The 14,378-nt window shown below is 42.1% G+C and overlaps 1 protein-coding gene across 1 annotated transcript in view; it reads right to left on the bottom strand.

The window, feature by feature from the left end:
• The window catches only part of CDH18 (cadherin 18), an 849,773-nt gene that overhangs the window by 610,027 nt on the left and 225,368 nt on the right, over positions 1-14,378 (bottom strand). The window contains exon 3 of the mRNA XM_084618628.1: positions 13,325-13,434. The gene's annotated coding sequence lies outside the window, so the exon portion shown is untranslated. The remainder of the gene's footprint in view (positions 1-13,324; positions 13,435-14,378) is intronic.

Genomic DNA, 14,378 nt, shown 5'->3' with positions numbered 1-14,378 from the left:
AATTTGCCTACAGCCAAGTTGCCTGTCCAGTGCAAGGGCTGGTCAGGAATGTGGACTTTTGCAGTCTATGATGATTATCCCATCCCCATGCTGTTGGGGGAAGACTTGGCCAATCATGTGAAGCAGGCCAAGAGGGTGGGAATGGTCACCCGCAGCCAGGCTAAACAAGCCGTGAGGCCTAGCTCTGTTCCGGAAAATTCTATCAGGACCCAGTCAGAGGTGATGGACCTGGACCCCAGGCCAATGTCTGCAACAGCAGTAGTGGATTCAGTCCCAGAGACCCAGACGGAACCAGTCCCAGAACCGGAACCAGCCGAACAACCAACACCAGACCCCGTGTCAGCACTGAATCCAGTACTTGCAACCTCAACACCAGAGGGCCCCACCGAACCTGAACTGGCAGCAGCCGATAACCCTACCCAAGGGGCTCAGCCGGAGCCTGAATCCCAACATAGTGCACCAGCGGAGAGCGGTTCACAGTCAACAGAAACAGCTCCATCCCCTATATCGCTTCCAGAGGGACCAAGCCTAGGTCCACAATCCCATGAGGAACTGATGTCTCCAGCATCAAGGGAACAGTTCCAGACTGAACAGGAAGCAGATGAAAGCCTCCAGAGAGCTTGGACGGCGGCATGGAGCAACCCACCGCCTCTCAGCTCTTCTAATCGATCCAGGTTTGTTGTAGAAAGAGGACTTTTATACAAGGAAACTCTTTCTGGTGGACACCAGGAAGACTGGCATCCTCAGAGACAGTTGGTAGTTCCAACTAAATACCGGGCCAAGCTCTTGAGCTTAGCCCATGATCACCCTAGTGGCCATGCTGGGGTGAACAGGACCAAAGACCGTTTGGGGGGATCATTCCACTGGGAGGGAATGGGCAAGGATGTTTCTACCTATGTCCAGTCTTGTGAGGTGTGCCAAAGAGTGGGAAAACCCCAAGACCAGGTCAAAGCCCCTCTCCAGCCACTCCCCATCATTGAAGTTCCATTTCAGCGAGTAGCTGTGGATATTCTGGGTCCTTTTCCGAAAAAGACACCCAGAGGAAAGCAGTACATACTGACTTTCATGGATTTTGCCACCCGATGGCTGGAAGCAGTAGCTCTAAGCAACACTAGGGCTAAAAGTGTGTGTCAGGCACTAGCAGACATTTTTGCCAGGGTAGGTTGGCCCTCCGACATCCTCACAGATGCAGGGACTAATTTCCTGGCAGGAACTATGAAAAACATTTGGGAAGCTCATGGGGTAAATCACTTGGTTGCCACTCCTTACCATCATCAAACAAATGGCATGGTGGAGAAGTTTAATGGAACTTTGGGGGCCATGATACGTAAATTCGTAAATGAGCACTCCAATGATTGGGACCTAGTGTTGCAGCAGTTGCTTTTTGCCTACAGAGCTGTACCACATCCCAGTTTAGGGTTTTCCCCATTTGAACTTGTATATGGCCGTGAGGTTAAGGGGCCATTGCAGTTGGTGAAGCAGCAATGGGAGGGATTTACACCTTCTCCAGGAACTAACATTCTGGACTTTGTAACCAACCTACAAAACACCCTCCGAACCTCTTTAGCCCTTGCTAGAGAAAACTTACAGGATGCTCAAAAAGAGCAAAAAGCCTGGTATGATAAACATGCCAGAGAGCGTTCCTTCAAAGTAGGAGACCAGGTCATGGTCTTAAAGGCGCTCCAGGCCCATAAAATGGAAGCATCGTGGGAAGGGCCATTCGTGGTCCAGGAGCGCCTGGGAGCTGTTAATTATCTCATAGCATTCCCCACCTCCAACCGAAAGCCTAAGGTGTACCATATTAATTCTCTAAAGCCCTTTTATTCCAGAGAATTAAAGGTTTGTCAGTTTACAGCCCAGGGAGGAGACGACGCTGAGTGGCCTGAAGGTGTTTACTACGAAGGGAAATGTGCTGGTGGTGTGGAAGAGGTGAACCTCTCCATGACCCTTGGGCGTATGCAGCGACAGCAGATCCAGGAGCTGTGCACTAGCTACGCGCCAACGTTCTCAGCCACCCCAGGACTGACTGAACGGGCATACCACTCCATTGACACAGGTAATGCTCACCCAATTAGGGTCCAACCTTACCGGGTGTCTCCTCAAGCTAAAACTGCTATAGAACGGGAGATCCAGGATATGTTACAGATGGGTGTAATCCGCCCCTCTGAAAGTGCATGGGCATCTCCAGTGGTTCTAGTTCCCAAACCAGATGGGGAAATACGTTTTTGCGTGGACTACCGTAAGCTAAATGCTGTAACTCACCCAGACAACTATCCCATGCCACGCACAGATGAACTATTAGAGAAACTGGGACGGGCCCAGTTCATCTCTACCTTGGACTTAACCAAGGGGTACTGGCAGGTACCGCTAGATGAATCTGCCAAGGAAAGGTCAGCCTTCATCACACATCTCGGGCTGTATGAATTTAATGTACTCCCTTTCGGGCTGCGAAATGCACCCGCCACTTTCCAAAGACTTGTAGATGGTCTCCTAGCGGGATTAGGAGAATATGCAGTCGCCTACCTTGATGATGTGGCCATATTTTCGGATTCCTGGGCAGACCACCTGGAACATCTACAAAATTCCTTGAGCGCATAAGGGAGGCAGGACTAACTGTTAAGGCTAAGAAGTGTCAAATAGGCCTAAACAGAGTGACTTACCTTGGACACCAGGTGGGTCAAGGAACTATCAGCCCCCTTCAGGCTAAAGTGGATGCTATCCAAAAGTGGCCTGTCCCAAAGTCAAAGAAACAGGTTCAATCCTTCTTAGGCTTGGCCGGTTATTACAGACGATTTGTACCGCACTACAGCCAAATCGCTGCCCCACTGACAGACCTAACCAAAAAGAAACAGCCAAATGCTGTTCAGTGGACCGGAAAGTGTCAGAAGGCCTTTAACAAGCTTAAAGCGACACTCATGTCTGACCCTGTACTAAGGGCCCCAGACTTTGACAAACCGTTCCTAGTAACCACAGATGCATCCGAGCGTGGTGTGGGAGCAGTTTTAATGCAGAAAGGACCTGATCAAGAATTCCACCCTGTAGTGTTTCTCAGCAAAAAACTGTCTGAAAGGGAAAGCAACTGGTCAGTCACTGAAAAAGAATGTTATGCCATTGTCTACGCTCTGGAAAAGCTACGCCCATATGTTTGGGGACGGCGTTTCCACCTGCAAACTGACCATGCTGCACTGAAGTGGCTTCACACCGTCAAGGAAACTAACAAAAAACTTCTTCGGTGGAGTTTAGCTCTCCAAGATTTTGATTTCGACATCCAACACATCTCAGGAGCTTCTAACAAAGTGGCTGATGCACTCTCCCGTGAAAGTTTCCCAGAATCAACTGGTTAAAATCGTCCTTGAGATGTGGAAAATATTGTTAGTCTTTATGTACTTGGTAGTATATTTAGAGATGCATGTGTCTTATTAACTCTGTTTTTCCTAGAGCTCCAGGAAGAAATCCCAGCCAGTGTTTCACCCTAGCTGAGATTTGGGGGGCGTGTCATAAATATAAAGGGAAGGGTAAACCCCTTTGAAATCCCTCCTGGCCAGGGGAAAGCTCCTCTCACCTGTAAAGGGTTAAGAAGCTAAAGGTAACCTCGCTGGCACCTAACCAAAATGACCAATGAGGAGACAAGATACTTTCAAAAGCTGGGAGGAGGGAGAGAAACAAAGGGTCTGTGTCTGTCTGTAGTCGTCTTGGCCAGGGACAGAACAGGAATGGAGTCTTAGAACTTTTAGTAAGTAATCTAGCTAGGTATGTGTTAGATTATGATTTCTTTAAATGGCTGAGAAAAGAATTGTGCTGAATAGAATGACTATTTCTGTCTGTGTGTCTTTTTTGTAACTTAAGGTTTTGCCTAGAGGGGTTCTCTATGTTTTTGAATCTAATTACCCTGTAAGGTATCTACCATCCTGATTTTACAGGGGGGATTTCTTTATTTCTATTTACTTCTATTTTTTATTAAAAGTCCTCTTGTAAAACACTGAATGCTTTTTCATTGTTCTCAGATCCAAGGGTTTGGGTCTGTGGTCACCTATGCAAATTGGTGAGGCTTTTTATCCAACATTTCCCAGGAAAGGGGGGGTGCAAGTGTTGGGAGGATTGTTCATTGTTCTTAAGATCCAAGGGTCTGGGTCTGTAGTCACCTAGGCAAATTGGTGAGGCTTTTTACCAAACCTTGTCCAGGAAGTGGGGTGCAAGGTTTTGGGAAGTATTTTGGGGGGAAGGACACGTCCAAACAGCTCTTCCCCAGTAACCAGTATTAGTTTGGTGGTGGTAGCGGCCAGTCCAAGGATAACGGATGTAATATTTTGTACCTTGGGGAAGTTTTGACCTAAGCTGGTAAAGATAAGCTTAGGAGGTTTTCCATGCAGGTCCCCACATCTGTACCCTAGAGTTCAGAGTGGGGGAGGAACCTTGACATGCCCTAAGTAGGAAGCTGAGAATTCTGTGCTATGGGGGAATCCTGGTCTACAGTAAGGCCAGCAGAGTGGCTCTGTGCCAACCTCTCCTGGCCCTCCAGCATAGGGTTTACCTTTACACTGGTCTGCTCTTCTGTAAGATATGATGGGGTACCAGGAATGGAAGGCACAGAATGCTGGAAGACCAGTCAGAGCAGTAACATTGAAATGGCTGCCACAGAGCCAGTCCTACTAACCTCCGCCCTTCCCAGCTCTGAGAATCAGGGGAAAATGCTGAATGTGCCTGTAAAATGTTCAAACAGCAATTTCAACTGTACAACGAACGCCACAGTTGAAAATAAACTGGAGGATGAGCAGAAGATTGCCCTGCTCTTAACGGTGGCAGGTACAAATGCAACTAGATGTATATAATACATTCTATGTAGATGATGGTGGAGAAAGAGAGGAAAACTTTGGAGAAAAAGAAAATGTTTGAGGATCATTGTGTCTCTGGAAAAAATGTTATTTTTGAGAGACCTATGTTCAGGATGAGAACATGGAATGTAGGGGAAACAGAGGAGTTTGTCACACACACACAAAAGTATCAGTCCCATGAATTTGGAATGTTAACAGACTCTCTCATTAAAACCCAGTTTGTGCCAGGGTGTAACAATAAAATGTCCATGAATGATTACTAAGGAAAAGGGATCTGACACTAGATATGGCAATATGTATATGTCAAGCAGCAGAACATAATGAAACACAGATAAAAATCCTAGGGAAAAGGCAGAGAGCACAACTATGAGTACTACAGCTGAGTTAGCAAGGGAAAAGTTCACAGAAATTAAATTGGCAAGGACAGAAACATGGAAAGCAGGAAACAATGCCAGTAATGTGGCAACCAGCATGAGTAAAGGAAATACCCAGCATTCAGGTGAATGTGTAAAAACTGTAAAAAGCCCAACCATTATGCTAAAATGTGCAAAGAAAGCAGTAAAGTGAATGTATTAACGCAGAAAGGGATTTCCCCCAAGTGAAGAGGAAGAGCTATTCTTAAGCATAATAATGGAGGAGGCTGAAAACTCAGAAGAATAGCTAATTAAAATGTGCACAAATGACACTTATGTGATAGATAAATGATAGACACTGGGGCATAAATAAATGTTACAAGAGAAACTGGAATAAAGAAATATATGGAGCACATAAAAGTGGAAGAATCTAAAGTGTCTGTGAAAGACTATAATGGAAAAACAATTAAAGTGTTGCGAGAGTGTACACTGACATTAAATACAAAGGCAAATGATAAAACAAGTTTGCAGTGCTACACAGAAGCAAGCAACCAGTCTTGGGCTTACACATGTGTTAGGTGCTTGGTCTTGTTAAGAGGATGTATTACCATAGAGCAGGGGTCGGCAACCTTCGGCCCATCAGGGTAATTCGCTGGTGGGACATGAGACATTTTGCTTACATTGACCGTCCGCAGGCACAGCCCCCTGCAGCTCCCAGTGGCCACAGGGATGTGCTGACAGCTGCTTTCTGCAGCTCCCGTTGGCCAGGAACAGCCACTGGGAGCTGCAGGGGTCATGCCTGCGGGCGGTCAACATAAACAAAATGTCTCGTGGCCCACCAGCAGATTACCCTGATGGGCCATGTGCTGAAGGTTGCTGACCCCTGCCATAGAGAGACAGAAAGCTATACAGAACCGGATATGAAAGTATTAATAATATCATATGAAGATGTATTCACAGGAAATGGATTCCTTTCAATAATATACAAGAAATGTTTAAGGGAAGATGGAGAACCTGTGCTACACAAAAAGTTCCACAAGTCTTAAGAAAGAGACTAGAAGAGCTTCAAAACATGACAAACGGTATCATTTGGAGAACAGAAGAACCAAGAGATTGGATTCACTCTTCAGTGACTGTAAAAAAAAGAGAAGAAGGATGATTACAACTGTGTATGGATCCTAAAGGGCTGAAGAAAAATATAAAAAGAACACTTCCACTTGCCCACAAGTGAACTGTTTTCTGAGATGGCATGAACCAAATGCTTCAGCATGAGCCAGATAAGATGCATTGGCAGGATATTGGCAGATCCCCGTAGACAGTCAGAAATTCAAGATCTACACTTTCAACAAACCATTTGACAGATACTGTTTCTAAGACTGCCTTTTGGAATATGTTTGGCTCCAGGAGTATTTCACTGCAAAGTGAACCAGATGCTAAAGGGTCTAGTAGGTATGAAAGTGTAAATTGATGACATAATAATTTGGGGCAGGACTTCCTTTGAATATGAGGAATGACTAAGAAGAGTACTGGAAATTGTGACAGGTAGAAACCTTAAACTGCACAAGGGCAAATATCAATTCCAAACAACAGAAACAACATAGTTGGAAGAGAGATTGACCTCCAAGGGAATCTTGCCTGATGAATCAAAGATTGAAGCAACACTCAACATGCTGAGACTTTAAGATAAATAGGGAATTCTAAAGGCTGTAGGTATGTTGAATTATGTCAGCAATTTCATACATAACCATATATCTCATCTAAGGCACCTCTTCCACAAGCTCATTCAATGGCCTTGGATGCCAAAACATGTAAGGGATTTCAGTGATTTAAGGCACTTTTTGATACCAGCTTCAGTGTGGCAATTTTTTTACCCATTGAAAGACAAACTCTCCACAAATACCTTGAAAGGAGGGCTGGGAGCAGTACTATCACAGTGTTATGGAACTAACTGCCACTTTTATATACAACTAGGGCAATGACAGCCAAAGAGAAGACATATGAACAAACTGAAAAAGAGACTAGCTCTGGTGTAAGGTTGTACAAGATTTCACAAATTTCTCTATGGATGTAGCTTCAAAGCAGAAACTGGTCACAAACCACTGACTCCAATACACAAATAAGGACTTGGAGAAGCACCAGAAGGGATACAGTAACTACTGTTGAAAATACAGAAGTATGATGTGACCTGGAGGTCCAACCTGGATGCCACTTAGTAACGGCAGACTCTCTTTCAAGTGTAACCCTTCTGCCCATCAGAGTTGGCAGCAACAAGGGCCGGGTTCAGTATCTAGGGGTTCCATTCCAATAACACAATGCAAAACCGGCTCGAGCCCCCACCCAGTGACCTGGGACAAATATATACCACCCCCGCTGGGCACCTCTAAGAGGCAATACTTCCCCTCTCACAAGCACAGAGTCTAAGTGTAGCAAAAGCCTTTTAATAAGAGAGAAACAATGTGGCATTATGTTGGGGAAACACCACCAACAGGATTCATAACACAACCATGAGCCAAAACCCTCCCCAAGCAAATTGGGCCGTGTCCTTCCCCTTTGGTTCTTGAGTCCAGCAACCCAAAAGTCACCCAAAGTCCCAAAAGTCCAACAACCCAAAAGTATCTATCCCTGGTCAGTACAGCTCCAGAGTTTGAAAGTTTATCTGCAGTGTTTTACCTCCCAACCTGAGTGGAAATGGGGGGAAGGGGGGTTTAAGGGGCACCTTATGTGGTCTAAAGCTGACTTTCCAACCCCTCTGTGGGACTCCGCTCCACCAGCTGCCCCACAAATTGCTCTGCTCTGCCAACCACTCCGCCAGCCATCCCGCAAACTGCTCCGCAATATATCTTCAGCCCCCCCCCCCCCTACTTAACACAATGCTCAGTGATTTCAGCTCTTAGTAATTTTAGCTCTTTAGTGATTTCAGCTTGTAGTAGGGGAGCCTCAGTGCTGGTACACCATTGGCCCAAAGTGAATTCAGCTTAGCGGTCTAACTCGACTCCTAGTGGAATCAAAACTAGCTCTGATATTCCACTGTGGACAGAGGAGACGGTGTAATTGGCATGTAGGGCCCTCACCAAGAGCCCATACAAGCAGGTATTCGGCCCCGGCCACTCCCTCTCTCTCTCTATCTCTCTCAATTCACTGGGTTTTGGAACCCATGATGCTTGCCTAGCGAGTGCTGCTAAGTTGATGGTGAGTCCCTCCATCATAACAAAAGGCCAAGTACAGTTCAACTGTCCTTGATTCACATAACCAGGATAATAACAGTTTATTCTTCCTGCACGAATAACAGAGAAACTGGGGCTTCTGCAGCAGCCAAAGTGGCCATCGAGGCGGGGTGGGTGTGCCTATGCAAACAAGATCAGCCCCTGAAGTTCTTTTCCATAACCCACCATGACTTGCCACCAGATGTCAGGGTAGAGCTCATCCTGACTCTGCTTACACAAGAAACGTGCTCCATCTGACAATACACGGCCTGATGATGTGGAACAAGCAGTAAACATACATGTGAATATGATAAAAGTGTTACATGCTGTATCTCCAGGCATTTGTAATAAACTGGGGACAGAAACAGCTCAAGATGAAATGTTCCGAACAGTGATACAAGTGATAAGTAAAGGAGAAAACAAAACAAAACAAAAAATACTCCCGACCTGTGTATTCACACTATAAATATAAGGTTTCAGTGATCTCAGGAGTGCTTCTGAAGAGAACACATATTGTGGTTCCCACAGTGATGAAAGAATAATGTTGGAATTAATACACAAAAGCCACCTGGGAATGACAATCAAAAAGGAGAGCTGGAGAAGCTGTATTCTGGCCATAGATGAATAGTGATATCAAAGAAATGGTGAGCAGGTTTGGAACATTTCAGAAGTACAGAGATTCCCAGCAGAAAGAACCAATGTTACCACACGAATAACTTGCAGTTCCACCGGACAAAGCTGGAATTGACATAATCAGTTTTGGAAGACATAATCACCTGGTTATAATGGACTACTTAAACAATTTCCCAAAAGTAGTCACACTGGAGGATTCTGATTGATTCTCTCTGAGACTTCTTTTCCCCACAGTTTCCCAAGAACTCAGTTTGACTCCAGATTTCATTACTACAGTATTTTTATTTGTTATACAACAAAGCTATGCTGAGTTGATCAGATTCAAGCGTATGGGGTGGGTATAGGGGTTGGGATTGGCCTGGTTACTTTGTAGAAGCCAATCCCTGTACAGCATGCTGTCACACATTGTCCATGCACAACTTACTCAGCCTTATTTTGAGATCCAGGCTTATCGTGTTCATTGTAAATGGTTCCCAGCATGCTTCTCCTTATCTTAGCTAGTACAGACATTCTGTTTCCAGCCTGACTATCCATTTAACTCCCTAATCCTGTTTCCCAAGAAATGAGACCGCAAACATGTGTACTTACTCATATAAAACCAAGCCTACAGATGTCATAGCAGTAACAGTTGTCAGAAACATTAAATCTCTATTTGCATTGTCATGGAATTCCAAGAAAAGTAATAATTGACATCAGATCACAGTTCAAGAATAGGAAATTCCTGAACTTTATTAAAATGTGCAACTTTCATCAGGAGACATCTAGATATTGTCAAACCTGTTACTAAGGCACCTGTGATAGTGAGGAAAAGACTGTGAAAGTACAATTAGACAAAATATTACAATAAAGGAGCATGACCATTTCCACAGCTCAATAAACAAAGCCCCAATGAGAATTTGGCAGGATATAGATACTGGCCAGTCAAAGCCACAGGGATCAAAGAATAATAACCTTTCTCATACTTACTGATCATAGATGAAGGCAAAATATTGTTAAGTAATCATAATAATCTGCTCAAGATACTTAACACCTTGGCCAAGACAACTGAAGTTAGACCAGATACACAAGTTGAAAAGTATTCAGACTGACCCTGTTACTGACCAGGACACTGAAGTATTATGAACAAGGATTTACCTGAAGTGGGTTTGCAATACAGCAGTTCAGACAAATAGCTGAAATACCATAAAAGACTGAGCAAGGTATATTAGGGTTGTGTTTCAAGCAACCTGAAGAGTTAATTCCATTGTAGTATTTGTAATAGTTTAATAGTTTAGTTTAACAGTGTTTAAATTCAATAAGTAAATTTTAAAAAAAGGATCCAAAAAAGGGAAGATGTGATACAGAGTAAATTCTCTAGGAAGTGTGGAGAAGCCACACTTCCTGTGTACTCTTCATGCAGTCTTTAGTTTTCTGGGAGACTTCCTACTGGGGCAGAAAGAAAGAAGTGCATGAGAGGGCAGTTGTAGGCTAAAGCTATGTGTGTTTCCTCATTGTTATGAACAGGAACTATGTACAGCAAAGAATTTATCTTGAAACTGGTCTGCTTCTCAGTAAGATATAGAGGCATGATCTAGTATCAGAGTCATTCAGTCAATACCCAAGCACCTGATCGCAGTGTAGGATTGGAAGAACCTTTCAGAACAGTACAGCTCAAATGCTTGAATGAGTGAACCCAGCTAATTCCTCAATCACTGATTTTAAACTAATTACCCTGGTGTTTACTTACCATTTTTTTACAAAATAATTCAATACAAGAGTCTTTTCTTTTCAAATCTTCCAGACTTGCTACTTTCTTCACAGTCCACTCTTGTAGAAAAGTTATTGTTAGGAGCTTATGCACAAGGGAGGAAGAGGACAATGAAGAGAATCTAAATAAATGAAAGTATCAGGGAGTACCCATGTTAGTCTGTATCCACAAAAACAACAAGGAGTCTGGTAGCACCTTAAAGACTAACAGATTTATTTGAGCATAAGCTTTTGTGGGTAAAAACATAAATCTGTTAGTCTTTAAGGTGCCACCGGACTCCTTGTTGTTTTTTGTAAATAAATGGAAGACATTCTTTATACTCTGGTGATGCAGAGACTGCCTAGCACAATGATGTCCTGGTCTTGTCTGGAATGTACACATAGTAAGACACAATCTACGCCCACAAGAGCCTACAATCTAAATGAAGTAGGAGAAAGGAAGTATGAGCCTCATTTTACTGTTAAACTGAGGCAAAGAGACTTGCTCAAGGTCACACAGGGAGCGTGCGGCAGAGCTGCGGACTGTATTCAGATCTCCTGAATCCTACTACAGTGCCTCAGTAACAAGACCATTCTTCCACTCTATGCATTAGTTCTCATCTATTCCACAAGTGATTAATTTTATTTTTCTACTTTAAATGACAGAGTAGTACACAGGCAGTCACAATTACCTGTTATTCAACTGGATAGAGTAAAATTTCAAAAGCTTTGAGACCATGAAATCCCGTTTCATGGTTCCTGAGTTTCTCACTTCATGTGGGTTTATGTGAATTTGTTGTACATTTTAAGTGTTTACTCTGTAGTTTCTTTACATAATATTTAAGGAAATTTTATCAAGGTTTCTTGCAATGAAAAACTATGAACTATAAATTGCCATTTAACTACTGCTAAACATGAAAAAAAAATACATACTTTGAAAATGTACCATGAAGCATGCAGAGAATTCAACTTTATACAAAAGTCCCTACTGCATTTGGTACTGTGGTCACAGTGTTCTAAATAGAATAGTCATGCCTGTGTAACTACCAGCACTCTTATTAACTCTGATTTGGAAATTTTCCACAATCAAACTTTAGCTGAGCCCTAAATGTTAGGGAAAGTGTTATGCAGTACTCACAAAATGAGCCATGAAATACAAAAATACAGTTTTACAAATTGTAGTGGCTCTAGCTAATTTAACATGGATGATCACCTAATGTATTATATGCAGGTCTTTAAGAGGGAAACAGTTTTCCCTTCCCATGAAAATTTTTGAGATTTTGAAAATTTTCCCACATAGAATTGTGACTAATTGTTGAAATCTCAAAAATTTTCATAAACCAAAAACTGGGGTGCGGAGGGGGGGGGGAAGGGAGGGAAGGGAGGTTAAGTTCAGGTCAATCAAAAAAGTTTTGTTTCACTAATTTTGAAATGTTTTGTTTTGAGTTCAATCTTTTTTATTTTTAACTATAACATTAACTCAAAATAAAAAGAAAAGGAGTACTTGTGGCACCTTAGAGACTAACCAATTTATTAGAGCATAAGCTTTAAAGCTTATGCTCTAATAAATTGGTTAGTCTCTAAGGTGCCACAAGTACTCCTTTTCTTTTTGCGAATACAGACTAACACGGCTGTTACTCTGAAACCTGTCAAAATAAAAAGTAATTTTGAAGCCCCAAACCAGAACGACCAACTCTAGTTCACAGTAACAAGGTCAGTTTAAACCTGCCAGGATTAGAGATACTAGCTTTGTCACTAGTAAAGTGTTTGAGCTTCTAACTTGTGGAAAAATATTTGAGCTATCTTCTTCAAATAATTCCACTGATAGTACACATTTTGGTACTTTTAAAAGCAGGAAGAGTTCCTTATTTCTATCTGTCAAACTATAGTACTTCACATCACATATTATTAAAGAAATCTGGGGTTGGGGGGAAAGGCTCTATGGGGACCTAAGGACTGGGGAGGTAATAGTTGTTTTGGGGTCATTTAAGTCAAACAAATGGGCATGAAAAATGTAGTCAGGAAACTATTACCTGAATTTTTGTTGACAGATGCATTTAAAATGAAAATTATGCTTGGAACTGTTACATCCAGAACAACCAGGTTTCTAAGTAACGTTGGAAATCTTGCTCACTAATACATTTGATATAAAGATCTTAAGATACATCATGCTGAAAACAAATTCCATGGCCTACAGCAGAGCTCTTCAGCAGCCCCATCAAGATGACTATGGAGCAGCATATAGGAGTACATCAGTCACAGGAGACACTGTGCATTCTTATGCCTATTTATTATTTATAGCGTGGTAGTACCCACAGGTCACCAATCAGACATCAAGGCTCAGTGCAATAGATGTTGTACAGACATATAATGAAAACGTGCCCCCTGCTTCAGAGTGCAGAATCTAAGCATTCTGTTTTCCCGACCAAAAATGTAAAAAGCCTAAAGCAGGAAAAAGAGGGGAGGGTTTAGAACAGCAAGGAGAAATATCAAAAGTTAAATAAATTAATAAATTGCACAAGCCAATCAAGTTTTTCATGAGAGGTGATTGAATTAAAAAAAAAAAAAGGTAAAATACCTTTTATTTGATGAGTAGCTCACAGCTCAGAAATGCATGTTGGTTAAACAATCTTGAGCATCTCCCATGAAGATATCAAGAGGTGGATGTGGAAGGCTCACAAACTTTCACTGAAACAGAATAATACTGCTTTCAATATGCCTATCAGATAACAATGTGCCTATTGGATCACATTTTGCCAGCATGATACCGAAATGAAAAATAGCAATATACCTAAAATGCTGCACTTGGGACAGATAGATGATGAGATATTTACTTTCAGCAAATATATCAAATTATCGAGTTCCGATAGTAATAGCACATGCTTTTTAAAACAAACAAACAAAAATAAACAGCTGTCCATAACAGCAACTTCAGATCACAACAAATGGATAGTGGGGATGTTTCCAGGCTTGTAAGTAGCTCAGGAATTTTCCTGCCCATACATCACATTCCAGCTTGGAAAATTGGTTAGACAATCAGCTTTTTTAAAAACAAAAATGAAAAACTATTATAGAAAGAATGATTATGATTTGTAAAGAGTTTTATGAGTATTTATAGCAAAAGTGTAGAAAAAACATCCATAACAAAGGAATAGAGCCTATACTCTATCCAGGCAATTTAGATAATATCTCATGCTCCTTCATATTTTCTTAGCTTCACGGATTGTTAGCTCTGTGCCATGCTGTAATATTTTAATTAAAGCTGATCAAAAAATGGAATTTCCATACCCACAGGAAGTTCAGAGATATCAATATTTGGTTTTGTCCCAAATTATAAAAGTCTAAATGAAGCTTTTCAACCTTATCAAAACAAAATATTTCAATAATTTCCCAGGACAATCTAAATATTCCTGTGAAAGGTTTTGACTTCTTTGAACCAGCATTTTCAGGAAACAAACTGTTCCATCAGAAAAATTTTGATCAGCTCTAATTTTAATGATGGCAGCAGCGGTTTGAGAGAAAACATGTTTAGTCATATATTGGGTTTTACCATGCATGACTGATAAACTTTGTACTCTATTGCACATTGCAATATACTACCACATCCCAGGCTAGCTATCAAATGGAAAGGG

The sequence above is a fragment of the Lepidochelys olivacea genome (assembly GCF_965140295.1).
Source record: "Lepidochelys olivacea isolate rLepOli2 genome assembly, chromosome: 2".
Taxonomy (NCBI): domain Eukaryota; kingdom Metazoa; phylum Chordata; order Testudines; family Cheloniidae; genus Lepidochelys; species Lepidochelys olivacea.
This window is presented reverse-complemented; position numbering and strand designations above follow the sequence as displayed.